The 13224-nt window shown below is 45.3% G+C and overlaps 1 long non-coding RNA gene across 1 annotated transcript in view; it reads left to right on the top strand.

The window, feature by feature from the left end:
• The window catches only part of LOC138510126 (uncharacterized), a 124039-nt gene extending 111845 nt beyond the window's left edge, over positions 1–12194 (top strand). Inside the window, exon 6 of the long non-coding RNA XR_011280322.1 lies at positions 11311–12194. This is a non-coding gene — a long non-coding RNA (uncharacterized lncRNA). The remainder of the gene's footprint in view (positions 1–11310) is intronic.
• The last annotated feature ends 1030 nt before the right edge of the window (positions 12195–13224 follow it).

Genomic DNA, 13224 nt, shown 5'->3' with positions numbered 1-13224 from the left:
GTCAGAGAATCCAGTTGGAGAAAGCTAGAGTGGAGACTTCAGCCAAACCAGTTGAGAGTGTCAGGTACCCTGCCACCAAGTTTATGAAAGATTTGGTTGGTGTATATGCGGAGGGTTCTGATATCCTCCAATGGATTGATGCATTTGAAATTGCTTGTGGAATCCATGATGTTGATAAAAGAGATTGAGTGAAGTGTTTGTTGAGTAGACTAGCCTCAGATTGGTTCTGACTGTATTCTGAAACTGAGTGGGGAAGAAAGGGGTCAGTATGAGTGCATGAAAGATGCTTTGATTGCCAGGTTTGGCAAGGCACCTACCCAATACCTTAAAAGGTTCATGGAATAGAAGAAAAGAGAGAATGTGTCTTGGGTTGACTGGGTGAGTGCTGCACATATGAACATGATGGGGTGGATTGATGGATACAATGTGAAAACTTTTGTTGAATTGCCCCACCTTTTGTTTTTTGAGCATTTTTCTGAAGCATGTTCACCAGAGCTGCATCAGTATGTTGCTGACCAGAACATCTTGGATCCCTTTAAGCTAGGGAGGCTAGTTGGCAAGTGGATCTCCCACCGGGTGTCTCCTAAGGAACCCAGTGGGCAGGACAAGGACAAAGAAAAGGGGGCCATTCAGAAGTATGAGGAGTCCCAAAAGCATTCAAAGTCGAGTAAATCTAAACCTTCCTCTCCTAAGACCCACAAATCTAGTGGGGATAAGTGTGTGGGAGTAAGAGTAGTGGTCCTCCTGCTGCAAAGCAGGCTCCCAGTCGATCCATTACCGCACCTCACATTCCTGGCAATTGTTGGGACTGTGGGGCTCTGGATGAGAGAGACCACAAGAGGGACGACCCCAAGTGTAAAGGTAAGGCACTTGGAGTCCAGGCTGTCAGCCTGACTACCCTTGCTTCATGCCTGAGGTGGAGGCCACTGTCCTCCCCTCCTCTACAGGGATCAATTTTGGTGCCCCTGCAGCGATTCCCCTAGTGTCCATTGGGGCCTGGGACCAGTATGCAGAAGTACTGGCTACAATCCCACAAAACACCCACAGATTATTGATAAGTGTCCTCCTGAATGGCCAGCCTTGTACTGGTTTGAGATACACTGGTGCAAGTATGACAGTGGTGGACAGGACCCTGCTCATGTCAGAGGTCTATGTAGGTGCTCCTCTGAGAAATACCAAGTTAGCTGGTGGGCCTCCCAAATTATCTCCTGTTGCCCTAGTCACCATCACGATTGCGAACAAGACAGCAAAGCTTCTCGTCCTGGTTCAGGACAATGTACCTGCCAACATTCTGTTGGGGAATGATCTAGTGGAGTTGAGGTTGATCTTGGATGGACTACCCCTGACTGCTGTTGCAGTCACTAGATCATAGGTCACACCGGGTCTGACTGAGAGTCAGGTACCCAAGCCAACAACAGGAAAACACTGGTTGGCAAAGGCAAGAATTCGCAGCGCTGCGCATAGTGCTTACTTACCGCGTCATAGCGCTCTTAATGTGCCATCATTTACCAGCGCGGCTCAACCAAGCTAGTTCGCCATGCTGAAGCTCTGCATACCTAAGGGAGAAAAAAGAGACATTTTAAACAAAGAAAGGCATGCAGGATAGCAACAAAACTAAAGAACAGCAATAAGACCTACCTGAACAATATCAAACGGGCCGGCGTCAGTGAAGTAACTGGACCGCACTCACCCATGAAAGATAACGCGCCCCTGCAAAGAAGGCAGGACGGAGAGCACGCCTAATTCTACCACAAGGTGAGGAGAGGGCACCAGAGGGACTGAAATCATACGGGGGTGGAGGGAGGATACTTACCCCACTCAGTCAGTCTTGAACACAGTCTCCTGTATTTTCAGGCAGAACCTTCCCCGCAGACCACATCAGGGCAAAGCTGAGGAGCATACCAGCGAGTAACCCGGCTGGGTGGCGTCCCTGTGGATACCAGGTGAGTGTAACAGAACATGAAGCCCACCATAACAAATCCACCTGGGCACCATGGAGACATCAGAAATGGACCAATTGGCCCAATTACTAGGAGCGCTTTGTGCTGAGGTTCATTCTGCCCAACAAGAGACTAATGTCCTCCGGAGCGACCTAATAGTGACCAAAGAACGCACTGAAGAGATTAGCAGGCAATACTTGCAATCACAGGCAGGACAGACGCCTCTACCTGGAAGCAATCCAACAATGCAAAACCCCGCCATACCACCCACTCTGGTACAGATCACGTTACCTGGAACAGTGCCCCTGGCACTACCAGAAAGGTTATCAGGTGACCCACAGAAGTATGCGGCATTCATCAATCAGTGCCGCCTTCATTTTCTTTGTAGGCCTGGAGCATTTCCAAACGACCAAGCTCGGGTAGCTTTTGTCTTATCATACCTGAGTGGCAGTGCAGCAGATTGGTCGGTGCCGTTGGTAACCCATGACGGTCCTCTATTACATGACTTTGGGGGGTTCCAGAGAGAAATGGAAAAACTTTTTGCTCGCCATACCCAGGAACAAGCAGTAGACAATGAACACTTGTCCCTCCGACAGGGGAATCAGGACTTGTTAACGTACATTGCTACCTTCGACAGACTGGTTGCCGAAGCTAGGTGGCCAGAAAACAAAAGAACCACGTTATTCCATCGAGGCTTACGAGGCGAATTAAAGGATGTCTTAGCCCAGGTGGTTGATCCACCCAGAGGCTGTGCAGAATTCATAAATCTGGTCATGCAGCTAGACCACCGGTTGCAGGACCGAAAGGCAGACCGGTCTAAGACGGACCCTCGGACCGTGTATGTTCGACCAAGGGAAAACACACCCCGTGTACCTGAAAAGGCTGTAGAACACATGCAGATTGGAGGGATACGGCCTCCATTAACCAAACAAGAGCGGGACAAAAGAAGACAACAACAGCTTTGTTTGTATTGTGGGAAACCAGGACATTTCCTGAAGCACTGTCCAGTAAAACCCCCAAGAAGAACAGTCGGGCAACAGAGAAGGATGAAGCTAAGGAATCGGAAAACTACCAAGCTCGACAAACGTAGGGGTCAGTTTGTCGAGTGAGAAGAAAGAGTTGCTGACCTCGCACTTTGCAATACCAGTGATCTTAATTAACCACCAACAGTCGTCAAGAATGCATGCCATTGAAGCATACATCGATAGCGGAGCAGTTGGAAATTATATTGATCAAGAACTGGCAGCAGAGATGGGGCTTCCTTTGTGTTCTAAGCCAACTATGGACAAGGTAACCACTGTGGATGGGACAGAAATCGCTTCCAGACCAGTAACCCAGTGTACAGCCAGGGTAACCTTGCTGTGCCAGGACGGACATCGGGAGTCTATTTCATTCGATCTCATCAAGGCACCTCAGTTCAGGCTAATACTAGGGATGCCATGGTTGGTTGCTCACAACCCTTTCATAGACTGGCGGGCACGAAAAGGAACCTTCCCCGGTGACTGCTCCCCTGCCTGCTATTACCAAGAGGAGAAACCCAAAGTCTGTATCCCCATGACTTCCGGAGCGACAGTATCAACCCTGGAAGCAACTAATACCTTGCCAAGTGAATACCATGATTTCCAGGATGTTTTCCGAAAGGACCAAGCCAATACATTGCCGCCACACAGGCCCTATAACTGTCAGATCTACCTTGTTCCTGGTGCACAAATCCCTTGCGGCAGGATCTACGCTCTCACAGAACCAGAAAACCTTAATTTGAAATCCTATTTAGACTAGTACCTTGCAAACGGATTTATCCATCCTTCGAAGTCCCCCGCAGCCAGTCCTTTGTTCTTTGTACCGAAAAGGAAGGAGACTTGAGAACCTGTATTGACTACTGCACATTGAACCAGATCACCGTCAAGAACCGCTACCCCTTGCCACTTATCCCTGAGATGCTAGACCAAGTTAAAGATGCCCAGGTTTATACAAATTCGACCTTCGGGGAGCGTACCACCTGGTCCGATTCAGAAAAGGAGATGAATGGAAACCGCCTTCCATACTAAGTACGGCTTGTTTGAATATCAAGTCATGCCCTTTGGGTTATGCAACGCTCCTGCGGCATTCCAATATTTCATGAATTACGTCTTAAGGGAGTTAATTGATGTGTGCTCCTTAGTGTACATAGACAACATCTTAGTATACTCAGCCTCGGAACAAGATAATGTCAGGCACGTTTGTTCAGTCCTCACCAAGCTCCATCAACATCGCTTGTTTGCAAAGCTTGAAAAATGCTTTTTTCACGTCACCGAAGTAGAGTTTCTTTGTTTTATTCTTACTCCAGGAGGCATCAGAATGGTCGTGCACAAGGTAGATGCCATTCTGAAATGGCCTTCACCAGCGTCTCTGAAAGGGGTACAAAGCATGCTGGGCTTTGCGAACTTCTACCGCCGGTTCATCCCAGACTTCTCTCAGGTTGTGCACCCAATCACAGTACTATTACGAAAAAACAATAAAAAGTTTGCTTGGACCGAAGAAGCAGAAGAAGCCTTTCAGGAACTTAAACAAAGGTTTACCTCTGCTGCAATCCTGCGACATCCTCGTCCAGAGCTCCCTTATGTCATTGAAACTGATGCATCCAGTCTCGCAATGGGGGCTGTCCTTTCACAGAGAGACCCGGAAACCAGGCAGCTACATCTTGTGGCCTTCTGGTTAAAAAACGTTCTCACCTCCAGAGATTAATTCTGCCATCACGGACAAGGAACTCCTAGCTATCAAATTCGCCTTTAAAGCCTGGAGGCACTACCGTCTGGGGGCCAGACACACCATTACAGTCATCACAGACCACCGAAACCTGCAATATCTCAAAACAGCCAAGGCCCAGTCCTCGCGCCAATTACGGTGGGCCCTTTTCTTCGCCGAATATGATTATGTAATCACATTTTGACTAGGAGTCAGAAACGGAAAGGCGGATGCCTTATCTCGCATGGGCATAGATGAAATAGTATATACAACTCCAGACCCAGTACCTATTATACCTGAAGACAAACTCTTGGGTATCACGACAGCCTTAACACAAGCAGAACTATGAAAAGAAATCCAAAGGACAATGAATCCTGATGCCTACCTCGCATGGCAAACTCAAGGAGAACAATATACCATCAAGGACCATCTACCCTTTTTTAGGGATCACCTATATATACCCAATAAGGAATTACAACAGCATATTATTTCAAACTATCATGATTCACTGATCGAAGGGCATCCTGGGATCGCCAAAAACCCTAGCTAAGGTGAAAGAGAACTTATAGTGGCCTACCTGGCGTAAGGACATCATTCAGTATATTCAGTCCTGCGGTGTCTGTGCACAAAATTAATCACAGAAACAAAAACCATCTAGTCTCCTACAACCAGTGGACATTCCTCCAGTTCCATGGCACACTCTTTCCCTTGACTTCATCACTGATCTACCTCCAAGCCAAGGGTTCAACACCATCCTTGTAGTTGTGGAATTATTCTCGAAGATGGTCCATTTGGTTCCTCTCAATGGTCTCCCAGACTCAGCCACTTTAGCAAAAGTGTTCCTGGAGGGCGTGGTTAAGCTACAAGGCTTCCCTTTGGTTCTGGTCTCTGATCGAGGCAGCCAGTTTGTTTCAAACTTCTGGAAAAAATGTTGTGCAATGGCGCAGATCGACATTCGGCTATCTACCAGTCACCATCCCCAAACAGACGGCCAAACCGAGAGAACCAATCAGACATTCGAGCAATATTTGCGGTGCATGCTGCACCATGAACAAAGAAATTGGAAAGACCTACTATGGATAGCCGAATATGCATATAACAATTCTTTGCATTCAAGCACGGGACAAACCCCCTTCTATACCCTTTATGGCAGACATCCACGTACCTCTGAACTAGACCTTCCAGCCAGCTTGGAAATGCCAGCGGTAAAGACTCTAAACACAACCATTACTCAGGCTTTCAAAAGGGCAAAGGATCACCTTATTCATGCCAAAGAAAAACAAAAGAGATTCGCCGACCAACACCGGAAAAAGGCCCCTGATTATCAAGTAAGAGACAAAGTTTGGTTAGCTGCTAAATTCATACTCATCAAGGGAAACCGGGCCTTTCATCCCAGATTCTTAGGACCCTATATCATTAAGGCAATTATCAACCCAGCAGCCGTGAAACTGGATTTACCACCTAATCTACATATCCACCCGGTATTCCATGTGTCGCTCCTGAAACCAATGCAACCCGGCACACGGATTGGGACACCACCTAAGCCCATACTTGTTGACGGAGAACCAGAATTCAAAGTCAAAGATATCTTGGACTCTAAATACTCTAGGACCAAGCTATATTATCTTGTCGATTGGAAAGGATTTGGACCACAAGATAGATCCTGGGAGCCCAGTGAGAATATCCACGCACCACGTCTAATCAGGGAATTCCATCGGGCCTTCCCAATCAAACCTGGGCCAGACAGAAGGAACACCATGGGTGGGGACTTAGGGGGAGTGTTCTCACGACCCTCGCCCAAAACCCCCTCTGGCAAACCCATTGGCCAGGTGGAGTCAGGACTCGGGCCTCTATAGCCTGGCATCCTCTTCAAAAGCCCTCATGGGGCCAGTCCTGGCGCCTATGGCGCCAGGCTCATACACCATGAAAAACAATGTGCTTGGGAACTACTTTATTGTATTGTCAGCCAACATGGAGGCATCCACATAGCTTGGTTCCTAAGAACCAAGCTATGCAGTCTAGTGTTTTGGGTGTGGTAGCCTAGGGACTACTTTACCTGGACATTTTGTTGGGGCTATTTAAACCACATCCGAGCAAGACAACATGCTTCGTGTTACTTTGCTGCTTGCAACTTCATGTTCACCATGTCCAGCTATTCCCTCGAGCCTCGGAGAAGCAGAACCTGCAAGGAGACAAAAGGAACATCATTAGCAGCAGCATCTTACCTGCAGTCTTTATCTTTAAACACTCGAAGCTACTGAGAACAGCTTCCTCAAATCTGCACACCTCCCGGACAGAACGACCTGAAAGAGGAAGATAGAGGCAACATTAAAAAAAGCAGTAGAGACATTTACAAATTACGGACTGCTCAAAAGGCTTACCTGGCTATGGTGTCCCCTTTGGGGACACCATAGAGAAGAGAGAAAGTAGTAGAGAAAAACAGAGGAAGTGAAAGAGTCTGGGTTTTCTTGGCCTGGAATGAGCTAAATCAGGTGTGCACCTGACCAGTGATTCTGACCTGAGCCAGGTGGTCAAGCAGGATGGGGTGGTCCATGGTGTCAAATGCTGCTGACAGGTCTAATAAAATCAGGGCACCAACCCCTCCTGCATCGACAAGCCTGGCCATGTCATCCATGACTGAGACCAGGACACTCTCTGTCCACCTACCAGGCCTGAAACCAGATTGGGCAGAATCGTAAAGCCCCATTGATTCTATATAGGATGACAGCATGGGAGAGACCAGTGACTGAAGAAGTTTCATAAGAAACGGAAGTAGTGAGATAGGACGATAGTTCAAAGGCACCAGAGGATCAAGTGAAGGTTTCTTAAGCAAAGGAATCACTGTGGCAGCCTTAAATTCAGATGGGATATTGCCTATCAGGCATGAGTTATTAATCAAGCAAGGGGAATAGTATCTGATGGGGCCCCAGACTTAATATGCTGGATAGCGGTGAGAATACCTGACTCTGTAAACAACGGAAAGGAAGACAGCCCTCTGAGACTGACCGGCTCATAGCAGCATGTATTTCAACCACAGTATTAAGAACAGTTGTTGTTGTAGCCTTCGCAATATTAGTACGTATCATCTCAATTTTTGTGATAAAAGATTAAGCCAATAAATCACAAAAATCTGAGTGAGTCAATCCAGCAGCGGATGAAAGAGATCTCACCACAGAGAAAAGCGATTTGTGTTGGCAGAGTGATGATTCAATTTTCTGAGCAAAAAAGCCTTTATTTTCTGTCAAAATAGCTGACGAATATGTTGCCACACATGATTTATAACATAATCTAAGGCTTGGATCATACGACATCCGCCACTTGCGTTCCACTTGCCTCATCGTGAGATGTAGTGACATAAGGTTCTCTGAGAACCAGGGTTCTGAGGGGAGTCTCAGAGGTGGATAAGTCATAAAGGGGCTACAATATCTGCTGCAGGGATGCAGCGATCGGGAGAACCATAGTAAGGTGGTTGCAGAAGCTTCACAGCCTTTACTTTTGACCGTAGAGATAAAATTAGATAGGTCAACTGAGCACCAGCACCGTTACCATCTTTTCTGAGGTGCTGTCTTTTGGTGCATATAAACCCCCTTAAATAGATAAGACACCAAATAATGGTCAGACCAGAGTACTGGCTCAACAGAAAAAGTGGTCAGTAGGCCTTTGTTGGCCAGAACCAAGTCAAGAGTATTACCCAACTTATGAGTAGGTTCTAAGACTAGTTGAGTAAGACCTAAATCAGCCATACTATCGAAGAAGAGGCTAAGTGTAGGAATTAGAGGTTTGCTAAATTTCAGATTGAGATCTCCTAACACAACAAGGTGAGAGAATTGAGTATGTAGATCAGCCACAGTATCCAATAAGGGCGCAATAAAACCAGTGTAAGACTCAGGAAGGTGATAAATTAGCAAAAGGTGGCATATAAAGGATTGAGATAAAACACAGTGAAGCAATATGGCTTCCATTACAAGGGCATGGGAGAAATCCAATTTAGAGACCTTGAAGGTATTTTTGGAAATCACTGCTACCCCGCCTCCCATTTGCGAAGTGGGACGGTCAACGCGAATAGTGGCAAAACCATCCGGTATGGCTTGAATTAAAGCAGGAGCCGAAAACTACTGTAGCCATGTTTCTTTTAAAACAAATGTGTCATGTTGGCGATCAGATAATAACTGATGTATGTTAGCTGCATGGGCTGGCAGGGAATGCGTGTTAAGAAGCAACAGTCTTAAGTCAAATGTATCCAGAGATTGCAAAGGTGGCAGTTGGTCATCAATAGATAGACCAGAAGGCGGAGAGTCAAGCAACCCAGCAGGAAAGTGAGTACTGAGAGGGGCCAAGGCAAGAAGATCATATCGAGAAAAACATATAGGCCCTTCCAGCAACTAACTCTTGTCATCAAGGTGCACTGCATGCCTCATCTCCACATGATGTCCATAGCCGATCATCGACGAGAAACGCGAAGGTTGAAGCTACTATCTCAACAAAAGTGTTCACATTTTCTTTGAAGAATCTCAACACCCTGTGGCTCCTGCTTTAAGTAGAGTTCACCCACGAGAGATTTGTCAATGAACCGCCGAAGAAACTCTGCTAAACTCAGGTACATTGGGGTAGTAGAACATTTTAGCAGGAACAAGACTATTTTAAACATATATGGACTTTGCTTGTTTATACCCTTTACTTACAGGTTGCCTAGGTGGGGGGATCCTCACATGGAACTGTTTCATGGTAGTGGGACAAAGTATTGTGCCATTGTTTAACCTAACTTATCTTCCTTCCTGTGTCTGATGTTGATACACATTACTGGTTGATTTGTGTGCCATTGAAACTGTCAGCAGTTGGTGCATCTAAAGGAGTCAAGAGTGAAATGTGGTACCATATATACATTGTACATAGTTACCATATGAGATTTCCCAATGTACAAAGTGTGTTATTAATGGTGTACATATATTTGACCCTTATTTTTTATAAAGAACTGTGTTATCACATAACATAATGTGTGGGCATTCCTTTGTGGGGGCTTGGGGACTACACTGTACATAAGAACCAACCTGCATCACTTCATGAGAGCTTAAGCCTGGGTTGCTCGTCCGTTACTATCAACAATGGGGAACCTTTGCTGGGGTGCTCTGTGCTTCTACTCTGCCATATAGAGGGCAGGAGTACAGAAACCCCCCTCCAGTCTTTACACTTAGTAGTTGCTAATGTGAAAACAAAGAAATTGATATGAGGCTTGGAAGCCCAAAGGAAACACACCAACACAGGTTACAAAGGACATACAAAGTGCTTTATTTAAAAGCTACAACAGTTACCAAAAAAGTCAATTGACAAACGGATAGCTATTCGGCTCTCAGAGTAACGTAACGAACTTCAACGAAGGTTTGATGCATTAGTAGAGAGAGCGTACCTTGGAATACTTGGGCTTTTATATTCTTTATCCAGCCCTGGCCAACCCCCTCGCGGGTTAACCATTCTTAGTAATGTATGCATTTTGATCAGTTCCGCTGATACAGTTGTTCATTTACACATAGGTCAGGGATAGGACAAGGTCTCAGTTTGCGACCCCGACAAGTGGCCTGCAGGCATATTACTTATTCATGTGTGCGGAGGTCACAACGGCCAGAATCTTACTCAGAATGTCATTCGGCCTCCATTTTGATGTTCAGGGTGACTTCCACATTACAAGAGAACCTAAAATGGCGGCTAAATCCAAGATGGCGGTTTACATAACTTTTCGTTAAGGTCAAGACCTTGCCGCGGAGTCTATTTACATGATATTTTAGACAACTTGGCGTAGGCCAACACACATTCAAATACTGCGATAGGAGGCATAATATCATTCAATTCCAACAGCTAACATAAAATTACAATTTTGACATTCAAGTGTTGTGCCACATCCAATGAACCAGACATGTTATGGTGGTCAGGTGGTGGAGGACAAGTGCATTAATTGAACTCGTAACATCCCACTGATCCACTCTGGAGGAAACCACTTGCAGCCCTGATTACTTCCTGGATTTGCACCCTGAACATGTTATCTTTCTTTTGGAAACAGCAGGTCAAATAGGGTGAATCCATTTGGAATGTTGGTACTTAATTTGCGAACTGCAAATTGTAATATGATCACCATTGTGTATAGAGCACTTCATGCGGTATTCCTCATGCTTCCAAGTGTTGTATTAATAGATGATATTGTTGCCAATTTAATGGTACTCCATTTAACGTCCTTGGAAGGATTGAAGGCTGAATTTGTTCTGATAGGATTCCAGCCTGTACCTCAATGTCTGAACTCAAATATCCAGGTTGAACACTTAACTCACTGAGCTGTATCGCCTACATAACCAAACATGTCAATTTTGAAAAACCTTCTGTTCATTGTTACTTTATCTGGAGGCAGTTGTAATCTCCTTCAGAATGCATGACAACAACTATTTAATAAGAACATTGCATTTTGATGGGGCCACTACCAGATGATCAATGATATTTGTGATGTCATATTTGATGTTCTGGGTGTTAGTCTTAACAGTGTACGGTGGTGGCACAAGTTATGGTTGCTTAGCATACCATCACTGGAGAATTTCTGGGGTTTTTTGGTTTTACTTGTAACCATAACTTCCCTTTAACAAAGTTTTTTCACTGAATTTCATAGGTTTTTAGTAGCGCAACTTAACCATAAGTTGTCCCGAAGTCCATCATCTTCGAACAGGGTGCGGAGGACCGCCATAACTGCTGGAAGCTGTTGAGTCATGTTGCCCAGGAGTGGGGACAGCTTGAGGCTGTGTTGCTCGACGACCGGAGCCGCAACAGAATCCGCCGGTGGGTTTTCCAACAACCTAAGTCCACAAAGACACCGACAAAGATCTGAAAGCAAGCCGTGGTGGAGTTCTTATCATCGAGGCCAACACCGACACCCAGTGACGGGCCTACATTTTTCATCAAGTCATCTTTGCGGCAACTAACTCTTGTCATTGAGGTGCACCACACAACTCATTTTCACAGGACGACCGATCGTCGATAAGCATTGCGAAGGTCAAAGCTGCTATCTCTGCGACTGTGTTCACTTTTTCTTCAAGGAATATCAACGCCCTGTGGTTCCTACTTTAAAAGGAGTTCACCCACGAGGGATCCGTCAACGAACCATCAAAGAAACTCTGCTAAACTCAGGTACATTGGGGTAGTAGAACATTTTAACAGTAAACAAGACTATTTTAAACATGTATGGACTGGGCTTGTTGATACACTTTACTTACAGGTTTCCCAGGTGTGGGGATCCTCACACAGAACTGTTTCATGGTAGTGGGACAAAGTATTCTGTCATTATTTAACCTAACTTGTCTTCCTTCCTATGTATGATATTGATACACATTACTGGATGATTTGTATAGCATTGAAAGTGTCATCAGTTGGTGCATTTTAAAGGAGTCAAGAGTGAACTGTGGTACCACATAGACATTGTACATATTTACCATATTATATTTGCCAATGTACAAAGTGTGTTATTAATTTGTATATATATATTTGAGCCTTATTTATATAAAGAACGTTGTTATCACATAACCTAGTGTGTGGACAATCCTTTGTGGGGGCTTGGAGACTACACTGTACTTCAGAACCAGCCCCCATCACCTCCTGAGAGCTTAAGCGTTGGTTGCTCGTCCATTGCTACCAACAATAGGGAACCTTGGCTGCGGTACTCTGGGCTTCTACGCTGCCATATAGAGGGCAGGAGTACAGAAACCCCTTCCAGTCTTTACACTGGTGGCAGAGGTGGGATGCTAATGGTTTTAAGAATCAGTGTGTAACCTTGACACTTACAACATATCCACACTTTGTCAATTTGAGGCTTAGTTGTGTACTAAGATAACCACATTACAAGCAATCAAATCTATTACAAATGGTAAATTGACTAGGATGAGCTTGTGAAGCCAGGGAGTTAGACTTTGAAGATAAGTCTAGGGCTGGGCTGATAGCTGCCCTGGTGCACTACTAGATTGATTTTGTTGCTCTTGATGAAGGGGGCGGATGCAACCCCTGAGGACCCTGCCTCATGTTTTTTTTATACATCTGTTTCTGGGAGAGCCACCTCTCCTGCTGCCTATATTCCGAAACCCAGCACTGTTTCTTCAGGGAATTCCTTGGAACTTGAATTATTGAGGATGAAATTGGCCTTTGAATATAAAAAGTTAGAAATGAAAGCTGAACTTAAGAAAGAGGAGTTGGCACATCACGTGATACTCAAAGATAGGGATACTGAATGTCAGAGAATCCAGTTGGAGAAAGCTAGAGTGGAGACTTCAGCCAAACCAGTTGAGAGTGTCAGGTACCCTGCCACCAAGTTTATGAAAGATTTGGTTGGTGTATATGCGGAGGGTTCTGATATCCTCCAATGGATTGATGCATTTGAAATTGCTTGTGGAATCCATGATGTTGATAAAAGATTTTGAGTGAAGTGTTTGTTGAGTAGACTAGCCTCAGATTGGTTCTGACTGTATTCTGAAACTGAGTGGGGAAGAAAGGGGTCAGTATGAGTGCATGAAAGATGCTTTGATTGCCAAGTTTGGCA

Source organism: Ambystoma mexicanum, chromosome 6p (genome assembly GCF_040938575.1).
Source record: "Ambystoma mexicanum isolate Mex_15411 chromosome 6p, UKY_AmexF1_1, whole genome shotgun sequence".
Lineage (NCBI taxonomy): Eukaryota > Metazoa > Chordata > Amphibia > Caudata > Ambystomatidae > Ambystoma > Ambystoma mexicanum.
Note: the sequence above shows the minus strand (reverse complement) of the source record. Positions and strands in the feature narration are given on the sequence as shown.